Source organism: Pezoporus wallicus, unplaced genomic scaffold (genome assembly GCF_028554395.1).
Source record: "Pezoporus wallicus isolate ANWC-B61680 ecotype Strahan unplaced genomic scaffold, APGP_CSIRO_Pwel_v1 contig_8517, whole genome shotgun sequence".
Taxonomy (NCBI): Eukaryota; Metazoa; Chordata; class Aves; order Psittaciformes; family Psittacidae; genus Pezoporus; species Pezoporus wallicus.
The window spans coordinates 733,598-746,504 of record NW_026635263.1 but is presented as its reverse complement, the minus strand read 5'-3'; the positions used below and the strand labels follow the sequence as shown (position 1 = coordinate 746,504).

Here is a 12,907-nt window from a genome sequence, read left to right as displayed (position 1 = left end):
CATACCCCTCATTCGTGGGGAAGAATAAAAATGATTTTGCGATTTTAAACCTCTCACATTATTCTGGAGTCACCCGTCGCCAGCGGCACAGGCTCGGCGGCCGGGACGCGCGGGAGCCCTGCTGAGGTGCTTCAGGCCGAGGGGCGGGAAAGGCGCAGCGGGGCCGGACGCCCCCCGAGGCTTCGCTTGGGGTCCCGTCCAGATTCCTGTCCCCGGCTCCTGAGACTCCATTCATTCGCACGGCCGCGGCCTACCGGCTCCGCGGGGTCCCCTGCGCCCCGCTCCGGGCTGGCGGGACCTGCCCGCCTCAGCGCCGACGCGCCCAGCGCTCGCCTCATGGCGGCGCCTCCAGCCCCCCCTCCCCCTAGCCCCTCTGAGGGGAAGGGGAGGAAACCCTTCGCCGCCGCACCGGCCAGCGGGTCCTGGAAGGAGCAAACCAGCCTGCCCTCTTATCGCCGGCTCGCCCGCGGCTTCTCGCGGCCTGGCGCTGCCTGGGCACCAACGTGCACCGGCATGGCGGGAGGAAGGAACGAGCTCCAGCGGTCGGTAACAACCACCGAGCCGCGGCGCCGCCGTTTGTTCAGTAGCTGCCAGGACCTGGCGCGAGGGGGCGGAGCGCACCGAGCCGGGGGAGGGGAGGCAAGATGGCGGTGGCGGTGGCGCTGAGGTTGAGGTGAGACGCCGCGGCCGTCCGGCCCCACCACAGCCTGCCGCCCGGGCCGCCCCAGCGCCGCGCCGTCGGTAAGGGCAGAGGGCCCGGAGGGGCGGCGCGGGGGGGGCGGCGAGGCTCGGGGACGCAGTGGGGCCTAGCGCCTCCGCTGTGAGGAGGAGGAGGAGGAGGAGGGGGAAGAGGCGGGGGCCACGGCCATCCCTTCCTCCTCCCTCCTCACCGGGGAGAGAACCGCTCTCGTCCCTGGGGGGGAGGGTGCTGGGGCTGGGGGGGAAGGGGTTCCGTGAGGGAGCCGCCGGGGATGGGGAAGGGGGGCGGATCAGGTGCGGGCTGGGGCGGGGGTGCCCGGTGCCCCCGGGGTTTGTTCTCCGTTTGCGCTGTTTGTGTGCGAGGAGGTCCGGAGGGGACCTGAGGCAGCCGTGAGGGATGGCCCTTGAAGGAAAGTTTTTTGAGAAATCCCAGGGCATCGGTGTGTTGGCCATTTGGCCATTCATCCCTGTAGTAGGAGAAGTGCAAGTTAAAACAAAATAAACTATTAATAATGATAAAAAAGGGCTAGTTCTTAAAAATCGGCCACTTGGATGCTCGGCCAGGAGTGCGCTAGTTCCTGAAGATGTCTTGCTGTCCGAGCAGTGTTGGAGGTGCGTCGCGGCTGCCTGCTCCATGCAGCCCCACGCTGAGGTTGTCAGTAGTGAGGAGTTGTTGCTGATGCAGATGCTGAATTATCCATATAGGACCTGTAAACATCCCCAGCTTCTGTCAGCTCTGTTGGAGGGCACAATGGAAGTGGCTTTTTCTAGAATTATTCTGACTTGATGGTAAAGAACTTTGTACTTACTGATTTTTCTGAACTTAAAAATCTGTGGGTATCAAGTGCAATGCAGTTTGTCAAGATTCTAGATGGATGTATCGGCTGTTAGTGTCAGACAGGCTCAAGTAAATAAGTAGTCTGAACAATCTATTATCCAAAACCTGTTTCTTCTTGTTTTACAGATATAGTCTTAACAAGCATGTTACCTTTTTATGACTGTAAATATTGATGTGACCTAAGACAACTTATTACAATGAGAAGGGGATGTCTCATTTTAAGGACTTGCTTTTGTGGCAACATTCTTGTATTATGCAGTATTTTTAGGTACAGCACTGTAGTTACGAACTGCTAGAGCCCAGGTAGGGATTTTTATCCTAGGCAGTATGATTCGAGGGGAAAAAAACCCAGTGCTATTACAAAAAAACCCCATTACTACTGTAAGATGACCATAGGCAGAGCATAAATGCCTGAATAAGTGGACACATAGTGTTATCTCACTGCACATGAGGACTGTGCAGATCTGTTGCAGTTTTGCACTGGAATTATATTCTGCAGAATTTTGTTATTCCTGATTAACTAAACAACCTTGACGTTTGGAAAAGAAGTATGTAATATCTGAAGTGGATTTCTAGTTAGCTGAAACCTAGTGTCTTATGTTGGGGCATGAAAGACCTTTGTGCTTATCCCAAGGACTGCTAAGTTGAGAGGAAATAAGCCAACTACAGCAACCCTTTTTGCAAAAGCATAGTTAATTTTTATTGACATCACTTTTCTTTGTGATATAGTATAGGCTGCTAAGGAAAAAGGTTCAGCTGTGCTTTATATGCAGTATAATTTGCCTATTTGAAATATAATGTTTGATATTGGTTACTAAAATAACTAAACTTGTTACTGAAACATAGGAAAGAGCATGGAACCTTCTTTCTAGGAGTGTTTTTTAAGGGGTGGAGAGGATATTACAAGTGTTTTCTTCCACAAGTGATACTTCTCTCTAGCTTGTTAGTTATTGTAACAATCAATTAAAAGCGACTCTCCAGGTCAGAATTAGCTGCACAAAACCAGAGTATATTGATGTTCCTACACTGCTGCTGAGTTATTTTAAATATACTTTATTTCCTACAACCATTCATTTTACTTGTTTTTCCTGGGCACACAAGTGTTTTGTTGTGCTCTAAAGAGACCTAGAAAACTCTTTCAAAAACTGTGATAAAAGTAGGAACAGGCTCTAAAGCTTCCTTTCAGTTTCCCCCCTCTAGTGCTCTTCCACGGTTCATATGGTTCTCTAAGAGCATCTTATAAGTTATTTTATTTCTCAGTTACAGCATGAGTGAGAGATGCTCATGGGGAGGGGAAGCTGACTCTGCTTCGACTACTGTTAAGTGCATAAAAGTAAATGAAAAAAAAATCTTGTGTATTGACAGAACAGTATTTTCTTTTTATTTTTCTCTTTATTATGTTCTTAATACTGGCATTTCACTCTTGGAGCTCTCAGTCAAAGTTTGGTGAAATGTTTTATTCCTCTTCTTTTATATTTGCCTAAAAAATGGTTTTAATGAAGGTTTACTTGCATGGTCAAAAGTACTATTTGGAGTTCTAATGTGCTAAGCTACTCAAATTTGAGATTTTAGCAGTTGTTTAAGCTGAAGGGGATCTGTGCCTCATGCAGGTGCGCTGCAACACAGGACAATCTTGAGAATAGACTTATAACCAGACAGTGGTTTCAGAATGCAAACAAGCGTTTCCTGGATGCCAGTCTTGAACTCTTCAAGTCATTTATGTTCTCAAGTCAAATCTGAATCAGTGTTTCAGATAACAAGCTATTAAGTGAATGTGTTACCTTGTCTCTCTACTGTAAAAGTTGCAGATAAAAATTCTGACCTGTGCAGGACCGCTGTCTGTAAATATTTACTTTCTGCTACTTCTAAAATATACAAATAGCAAGGAACATGCTGAATGTGTCTTCCATTTTGTTTTTTTCTGTCTTTCAATGATTTTCTAACCTAGTTGATTCTGTTCTATGATTCTAATGATGTTTTGTGATGTTCCCTTCCTCTTCCGTTCTAGTTCAGTGTTTATCCACCATCTGTTAAATGACAACTGCAGTCTGGGCCTACTGGAGCTTAAGTTTAGTGAGTTGGTGTGCATACAGAAAGCTCAGTCTTACCTTGGAGCTATGTTTCTTCCCAGTATCCTAAGAGAGATTTCTATGTCTTTAAATGGATTCACATTTAAACCACTCATGTAACATTGCCACTCCCAGACCGATTTGATATGGAGTTTTTTAATTCAAGTTTAAGGAGGATGTTGATCTGTGTGGTTTTGAAGTGAGTGACTTTACCTGCTTGCGATTACAAAGGATATTGCAAGATTAAGATACTGTATTGGTACAAAGATGGATCATCCATCTCTGAAAAATCCCATTGTTCATAACTCTCAGTAAAAAAAAAAATATATCAGAAATGAAATTTTAAGGCAACAGATTACCTGGACTGTTGACCAGGACTTTAAAAGTCCATGCATGCTGGGTGATGAGTCTTGGGTAAAACTGAAAATGAAAATACATTCACAAAGATGGCAAGAGAAAGAACACCTATAAATGAGAAAGGATGAGGTAAACTATAAAATACGCTTAAAATAATATGATGTTTCTTTTAATGCCTCCTCTTGTGCCGTACATCCGCTTGCACTGTATGCTGTGCTGCAGGGAAAGTGCATTTGGCTAATTCTTTTCATGAAGTCAGAGGTAGGTTTGTCCTGGGGACAGTTGAAAACAGCCACAGTAGCATTCTCTGGCTGCTGGGCACAGGCCACATGCTCCGTGTGAAAGGTCTGGTAGGGTTCCTGGGCAGAACCTGGGGCTGCTTTGAAAAGCAGATTCTTTCCTAAATGGATTAAAATGCATTCATGTTCCAAGAAAGGTGTCTAACAATCAGTTAGGAAACCTACCGATTCCTCTCCTGTTTGTCAATGTTAGAAAGTTAAGCCTATGTAAGTTCATTACAAGTTCAAGTGCTGTTCATCAAACTAGATAGGTATATTATTACAGTTCAGCTGTGCTGTTCACCTCATTAATAGTAGATTGTTTTGATTTTTTTTAATTTTTTTTTTTTTCTGGGGTGGGGGGAAGGAAGAGGAGGAATTAATTTAAATTAAAAAAAGATGTATGTGCTTGGTTATCCAGTGTAGAGTTTTGTCTCAGATTCATATTCTTCAACTCTTGTTCCTGCTTGGGTGCTATCTGAAATGTAGTATTGACAGAGAAAGGGTGTCTGGAAGATGGGAATTCTCCCATATAACCAGTGTAATTTCATGGATTAGCTTTCTTGGAATGTTATTCACAAAACCTTTCTCCATAAATGTAGTCACTTACCTGTTACATTATCGCCATTATTGGTGTAGGTGCTGATTTTTTCACAGAGGTCTCAAAGATCAGACTTAGGCTATTTTGAACCTTGAAATTCTGGGGTTTTCTTTTCATATATGCAAAGGTTTACTTAGGCCATTCATAGTTTAAGATTTCTTCCATTCTTTGCCATTTTCTGTGACCTAGAAGCTGTTGTTTGAGTCTCAATTGGAGTTATGTTTTGTTGCATTCCTTGTGAAGTAGAACGTCTCAAACTTAGTCATAAATGTAATAACAATAAACTTTGTTTCCAGAAGCCTCTGGTGCATTTCCTGTAGGGATCTGAAATCTAGACTTGATTTTATCTGAACCCAGTCAACTCAGAAGAGAGATGAGGCTGATACTTAGTTTGTCCTGAAGCCCTGTATGTGGGTTCTCTTATAATACATTGCAGTTTGTCAGTATGGATTAGTCAAGTTATATTAACTTTTCCATGCCAAAGGTGCTTTAAAAAGCTGCCACTACAGATACGCTTTTGATTATGACTGAACTACAAGAAGAGGCTGGAAACTTAAAACTGTGACCACATAATTTCTTGCATGTTAGATGATGTCAAAAGCAGTTTTATCTGCAGATGGGTTAACAGTGGAGGAATATTTTCACATGCAGTAGCTGTTTTTAAAGTGCCTGTGCTTTCAATCCATGAGGGAGAAGCAAAAATTGTTGTTTGGAAAGAATATTTTATGTGTAATATATGATAAAATATATATATATATATAAAAGAAGTCTGAGATCATCATGGTTATTTCTGATTCATTAAATCATAAATGAAATGGGAGGGAATAGGAGAATTTGAGTAAACCTGTGAGTTGTTGGCGACTGACTCATGAGTGAGGATGACTTGCTGAGGAAGGTTGTTGTAGTTCTTACCACCAGTTTGCATAGCATCTCTTGAACCTCTTGCATGCTACAGACTGGTGCATTGGATGGTGCTTGGGTTGGTTTCTGTTTCACCTTAGAGATTTGTGGGTGGAATTTGAATGCTTCAGTTGATGTTTCATAACCAATTGAATTACCCCTGTGGCAGGGATGGGATCCTTCAAAAGGGGTAAGATAGATGTCTGGGGTTTGGGAACTGCTGCAGTTATCTCAGGGGAAAAAAAGCTGTCTCCCCTTGTGAAAGAGAGACCTTGTCTGTGCAGTGTTTGGGCTTTCTATTGGACATTCAATTCTGTAGGTTTGGTTTCTTGTCTTTGGATCATGAAGAATTTTTGTGGTGTATGTTAACTGCATGCTCTACCGGGACAACCAGAAACAAGAATCTGGTGTTGCAGGGAAAACCAAAATGTGTCTTCATAAATCTATCTAGTTTTCTATGATATGCTTTTAAAACCAGAAAGCCTTGTAATGGTTATACACTCTCTTGTTTAAATCATTGCTCAGTGGTACTTTTAGTCAAGTAAATGTCTACATCCTTGATTTCCATTTCTGAGTGGAGAACTTCCTCCTACCTCTTTTGGATAGTTTTGGTGTTTCTGTGACCCTCCTTGGCAGAAGGGAGCTGAGTAGGCTCCTTCACCATCACTAGGTGCTATTCCTCAGTAAAACTCAGAAGAGGAGGTTTCCTCACTCAGGGATTCTGTGTAATCTGGTGTGTCAATGTGTTAACTGGTGAGAAGATGCTGAAAATAGGTACTCTTACTTGAAATGTAGCCGCTCAGCATCCCTCTTTTTTGTGAGGCAACTGGGTAGCTAATTAGAAGCTTCCTAAGACGCTAATGTAGTCTTAGTTTTCCCTCTTACAGTCCGCCGTATAATATAGCAAAGTTGTGTATGGCCTGGGTCTTAATATCAGGTATTGGCAACTTTTCTTTAAGCTCAGAAATTACAGGAGAGATTAAAATAGAATTTCCTGGAGTATCTTGTCAGCTGAATTTGATCAACCCCATTTTGGTGGAGCACAAATTCTATTTGTATTTGTAGTTACCTAGCAGGAGAGAAAGAGAAACTGTTATTTAAAGATGAAGTGCAACAATGTGATCCTGAGATCTGGCAGCAGTTTGGTTGTAAATTGCATATGCAAGTGTGAAATAAAAATTCACCTTTTGGAATGGCAGTAAAAATCGTTTTGAAGTACTCTTCTAAAACTTACTTAATATTTAATGTTCCAAAAGCTGTTACTTAAGTACTCAAAGGAGCTGGTAGTCTGTAATGGAAAATCTTTTTCTATTAAAATTCGAAGTATAAAATCCTATGTTAATTCTTCATCTCTGTTGATGCAGATGGAAAAGTCTTGCTAGTGTAGAGCAAATGTGACATCTTGAATTGACGGCTTTAATGCTCCTTGACTTCTGTCACGTCTGTAATTGCCTGAATTAAAGTATACCATGCTTCCATGTCATGTAGAATATGTCAGACACTGTATAGCATTAATTATGAGTTAATGCTTTGGATGTTCAGAAATAAGATGATATTGTGTGTTAGTGGAAATTTCAGGGTGTGAGAAGGGTCAAATTCAGATGTTTCGGCTTTTCTTAGCATCTTTTTTTCATATACCCCCATTGCTGTATTTCTGGCTCAAATTGTATGACGTTAATAATTAGTGGAGAGGATGTTATTTAGTGTTGCTAGTAAAACACGGCCTTATAGAGGTTATTTTCTTAACTGTATTTCTAGAAGGGATAGAAATAGCAATTTTTACGTCAATAACCTTGTGAGTAGAGGGGGTGCAACTAAGTGAAATTAAAGTTCTCAGGAATTTATGGTATATTTTGAATGTCTGCCACAGAAGAAGAAAAGGCATTTGCATATGCGGAGTTGTAATGGAAAATTCAGCAGTTACTTCTCAATTTGGAGAAAATATGTTAATTGTTTCAATTCATTCTAATAGCATATGCCTGTGTACTTTGACTACGAGCTTCAGAGTATTCTGCAACATAAACCTGAGTGGAAAAAGATTAAAGAAAGTGTGGAAGAGGTTGATGAGCTATGAGGCTGATGCAAAAACTGGAAGCACGGTATTCTGGAACATGTTTAAATAGCCATTACTTAAATTGTGTTTAATTTCAGTGTTGACCTATTAGCATTTTTTGCTTGTAGCATGTGAAGAATCTTTCATCTTTTGGGGGATATGCCCAGCAGATTTTCATACAGCACACCTGTAAGCTGGGATATTGTAGCTGGAATACACTTCTTCAATTCTTGTTTTAAAGCATAAAATTATCTTAAATTTCTTCAGGCATCAGCCTCTTGGTAGCTTGTTGAATGAAAACCTTTTTATCTTTTAGGATTGTCCTATGTAATGATCCTGTAGCTAATTTTCTCACCATCCCATTCCACAATACTTTGCAGAACTTCGAATAATCAGACTTGAAGGTTTAACATAGATCAGTTTGAACCTAAACTTTTCTTTGTCACTAAATTTTTTCATTGTTTTTCTGAATAACTGTCATATGACTGTGCTGATAGTTAAGGCAGTGACTGAAGGACTAATAACTGCTCCTGAAGGGTCTAGTTTTAGTTAAGGTTTTTTAGTTAAGACTTCCAAACTGTTAGGCCAGTCCTCGCTTGTAATGGTGCTGTTAATGTTCTGAGCACTGGAGTTTTTAGATGGTAATAGATAGCCTTTTACTGTGTCCGATAGTTTGAGTAAATAACTTTTTATAGGGAGGTTGGACCCATTAAGGTAATTTTAGGAATGGGTCAGACATGTACTTGTTTTCTTTCTCATGTATGGCGTATCCCCAAGATGCAGATTTGATGTTTTTGCTGGAGTGTTCAAACAGATTTATGATTATCTGACAAAATAAGAACACTACAAGAAAGATTTGTTTTGCAAATCTAGCAATATACTTGAAAGGTTTCTAGTTATGTGATTCTCAACTTGTAGTTTTGTCTTACTCTATGTGAGTTGGAAAGTTGTATTGTGAAGGTACAGATACAGGTCTATAAATCATGAAATCTACTTATTGTGGTTGAATAGGTTGGTTGGTTGGTTTGTTTTGGTTTTGTTTTTTTTTTAATTTTTTTTTTTCCTATGTGATTTTTTCACTCCACAGAAAGAATTATTCACAAGTGTTGTTATTAGGCTTTTGGATAAAGCCTCTCTACCCACTGCTGAAACAGTCCCTTCACTCCTTGTTTTCTCACCAGAGTAAATTTTGAATAAATATCCCTGAATTAATTTTGTGATACGTTGTGGATCCCCTGCATATGGCACAGTTAGTTACATCACAGCTCAATTTACTGATTTAAAAACAAAATCCCCCAACTCGGTTTAAGCCTTATATGACTGTAATCTAATTCTTTGCACTCTTTATATTGCACTCAGTTTGCTCAAAAACAAGAGGAGGAAAATTCCCAAAAGGATGTGAAATTTAATTAGCAAGTGTTGGTTAAGTACTTCAAGATGGCATGAAAATTACTCCAAATGCAAAAGTGCTGGCTTGTTTCATAAATGTGAATTAAAAATGAGCCTACACATGAGACTGGCTGTTTATCCATAAAGGTGAATGGAAGAGGAGGAGACTGGGTATTCCAGCAAGTGGGGCCATGGTTCCACAAGCAGCAAGTAGGTAGCTCCGCAGTCTGTCTGGCCTCTTGACTCCTTCCCTTCTGCTGGCATAAACATGTGTGTGGGCATGCATTGAAGGGTTTGAGGGAACTGGCCTCCTAAAAATAATCGCAGGTTTTAACCTGCTGCATTTTCCCAAGAGAAGAACTGCTTTTCTCAGGCAGTGCTTAGCTTGTGCTGCTTGAAGTGCTGCAAGACTTGACACTTATTTCTGATTCAGTCATTGACTATTTCCTGGTTGTCTTTGGCAGATTTCTTAACCGTTCTCTGACTTGTTTTCCCATGTGTCTACTGAAGTTAGTATGAGCTGCTGCTTCTTTCTGAAGCATTTTGAGATGTGGAGATCAAGAGGTATTGTTCCAATTAGTATTGCATTATAGAAATAAGATCTGAAATGACACTATGACTGCTGCCAGTGTAATATCCAGTTCTGAGTTATTTGTAACTTACTCAAAATTCTCCACATGTGACAAATTTAAGTGCAAACAGTAGCTTTTAAGGGGAAGTCTGAATTGGATCTCTTCACGTAGTTTGCGCTGGCCAAAGAGAAAAATACAACCATACCTTTAGATATAAACATTGTTAAATCATTTCCTTGCCTGAGAAGCTCAAATTAATACAGGGCTGAGTGGTTCCTGGAACTGGTACTTGTTACTGCTTTTTCTCAGCTAAGTATCTTCAGCCATAACAGTTTCTGTTTTGACTCTTTGATCATATATATATGTGTGTGTGTGTGTATACTTCTCATATATATCTATTAATATTATCCATTTGCTACTACTGGGTTTCCCCATCCCTTATATGTTTTACCTCAGAGTCTGGGAATATGGGAGTGTCATTGAAATGGGACACTAAAGCAGAATGGACTGGATTCTGAAGTCCAAACCAAGAAATATTTCTTTCTGCCCCTTCTAATTGTCAGCAAGACAATTTGCCAGCCTGGTTGGCAGCTGTATGAAGGTATTCATGACCTGACTTTATCTCTGTGAGACAGTTAAGGCAAAATTCCAAAGTCTATAACAGCTCTTGTAAATGTTTATATGAGAAACCCCTCAAATTTGCAGAATAAAATGAAAAGGGCTGAAAATACTTGTCTGAAAAATAGAATCTTGCTGACATTGACTGAGCAGAGTTGGAAGCTGATTTCTTGTATTGTGATTTTTGTCAAGGGTGCTGAATACGAAGATGAGCAGCCTCTGTTGTAGCAGACAAGAGGAAACCAGTGGAAGGATTGGAGAGGCAGAGAGTGTTAATAGCGAGGAGCTTTAAAGGAGGATTCTGATTGGATTTGAGTAGAGCAAGACAAGGTTTGTCATGACTAATGGAAGGATACAGCAGCTAGGAAAGCCCCAATGAGGTTGTTTACAGTCTACACACACACTTACAATTTTATACAAAAAGATTGCTGTATTTAAACATAATCTGAACGTATGGAACTTAGAGCCATTACATCAGGAAGCTGGCATTGCCCTCACTGACCAGGAAATAGGCTGATGAAAAATAATGTCTGTCTGCTGGAAGCATGTGAGCAGATGCTGAAGAGACAGGCAGGTACTTTTAGCTGATAGGTCATAATGTTTTCTGGAGAGAAATAAGTTAAAGTCAAGTACTTAGATCCACAATTACAGAATTAAGGTAGCAAGACAGGGAGAGATGAGCAGAATATTGGTGGTAATACTTTCGGCAAATATTGGCAAAAACTCCCCATTTCCCCTAATATGGCAGAGTGTAAACAGGCTCATACTATAAGAGTCTGGGAGATAAGATGGGGTCTGCAGGTCATTTAAAGAGGTCAAATTAGGAAAAGGTGCAGATACATGTAAATGAAATAACAGAAGGAGGCTTGGAGGGAAAAAATATTTTGTACTTTAATGTCGTCTTACACATTGTTGTACTACAGTACTGATTTTGTCTGAAAGAAATGAGATCCTACACAGAATCTCCATGCTTTCGGTCCCCCCCCTACCTTCTAATTGCCAGCATATAGCCATGGATTTTCCTTTACTGTTACCCTTATCTCTTCCTGCTGTTGTGTCAGTTCCCTCAGGGAGGAAGAGTAATGCACCCCCAGCACTGATAACCTAATTTTTGCTTTTTTGTTTTCTCTCTTCACTTCCCACCTTTCCTATTGACTGCAATTATAACCTCTAATGCTATTTCTGTTGCCTTCTGTTGGCAGCTTTTCTCTCTTTCACCTGTTTTAATTTTTTTATGGTGCTATGACCATGATCCTGCTTGCAGATCCTACTCAGCAGAAAGGCCATTGGACTGAAGGCTTTCATAGGTGTTGTGTAAAACTTGTAGGTTGAGATGGTGGTTTGAGTTAACATTGGTGGATAGATGAAGGATGCTCATGCTTGTTGCCAGGTTCCCCTCCTCCCCCTCATCTTTCCATGTCTAGCATGGAATCTGGAGACATGGTCAGGACTTCTCATTCTTTTGCTTGCGAAAGTTTCTTATATTGGTGGAGATGTCAAGACTAACAGTCCTAACACAAACCTAACAATCTGTACACTAATGTTCTTGTGAATGGAGAAATGGTCTTTATAGCATCATACAGAGTGAGTGTGGATTGAACTTTCAGCACGTGGGTTAATGATCAACTTGTGGGTTTGCCTGAATATTGAGAAAATAAGGAGATGATACCTGACAGAGAGAAACTAACAAGGACTTTGAATCATGCAGCAGTTGCCCTGTATTTGTGTGTGATTTTCAAGTGGTTGTTCATCTGATCCTCTCTGCATCCTCAGATTATTCAGATCTACCTGATTGTGGCCAGCAGGTAAGGGAAGAGTATAAGAACAGGAGGAGTATTTATTGATACTTTCCCACAATCTGGTGTACATTTTTGGCTCCCTGTGCCTCACAATGGGTATCAAAGAACTAGAGAATCTTTTGAAGTGGCTGACAAGGAATAACCAAGTAGACCAGCATGGAAAAGATAGGCCTGAAGGGAAATGGTGGAAGTCTATGAAATTGTGCGTGCAATGGGGAAAATAAGAATATGAAATAGATGTTTGGTCTGTTGCAATAAAGGAAGGTAGCAGGTCTAGAGCAAACAAAAGCTGATAGATTCTCATGTGAAATGCTGCCAAACTATAGAATTTCTTGTGACAAGCAGTTGTGAATTTTGAGAGTTCATAGTAGTTCAGACAACGGCTGGACAAACCAATGGAAGAGAAAGCCATTGAGAAATCTTAAACAGAAAGGCTCTGACTCAGGGAATCCCTGAGCCATGCACTGCTTCTTGGGTTGACACTGGAAGGCTGGAGAGTTTGTTGGGAAGACACTGGTACATGCTTCTTAAATGCCTGCTGCTGGCTACTGTCAGTCACAGTGTATTGGACTAAAGGAGCTTTGTTCAGATCTAGTATTACTGTCTTTATTCCCCACTGAAGATTTTAAGGTGTAGGAGATGTACATATCCTTATACACATATCCTTATATACACTATATATAGTGGCATATATACACTATATATATAGCAGCTGCAGATATATAAAATCCAGT

At 41.0% G+C, this 12,907-nt stretch overlaps 1 protein-coding gene across 6 annotated transcripts in view; it reads left to right on the top strand.

Annotated features, from left to right (window-relative positions):
- The first annotated feature begins 544 nt into the window (after window positions 1-544).
- The window catches only part of NCOR1 (nuclear receptor corepressor 1), a 65,847-nt gene continuing 53,484 nt past the window's right edge, over window positions 545-12,907 (top strand). For 4 of the 6 annotated variants that reach the window (XM_057415370.1, XM_057415384.1, XM_057415375.1 and 1 more), the window contains exon 1: window positions 591-741. The gene's annotated coding sequence lies outside the window, so the exon portion shown is untranslated. Of the gene's footprint in view, window positions 742-12,907 lie in introns of all 6 variants that reach the window. The other 2 variants (XM_057415362.1, XM_057415402.1) reach the window with 2 other exon arrangements.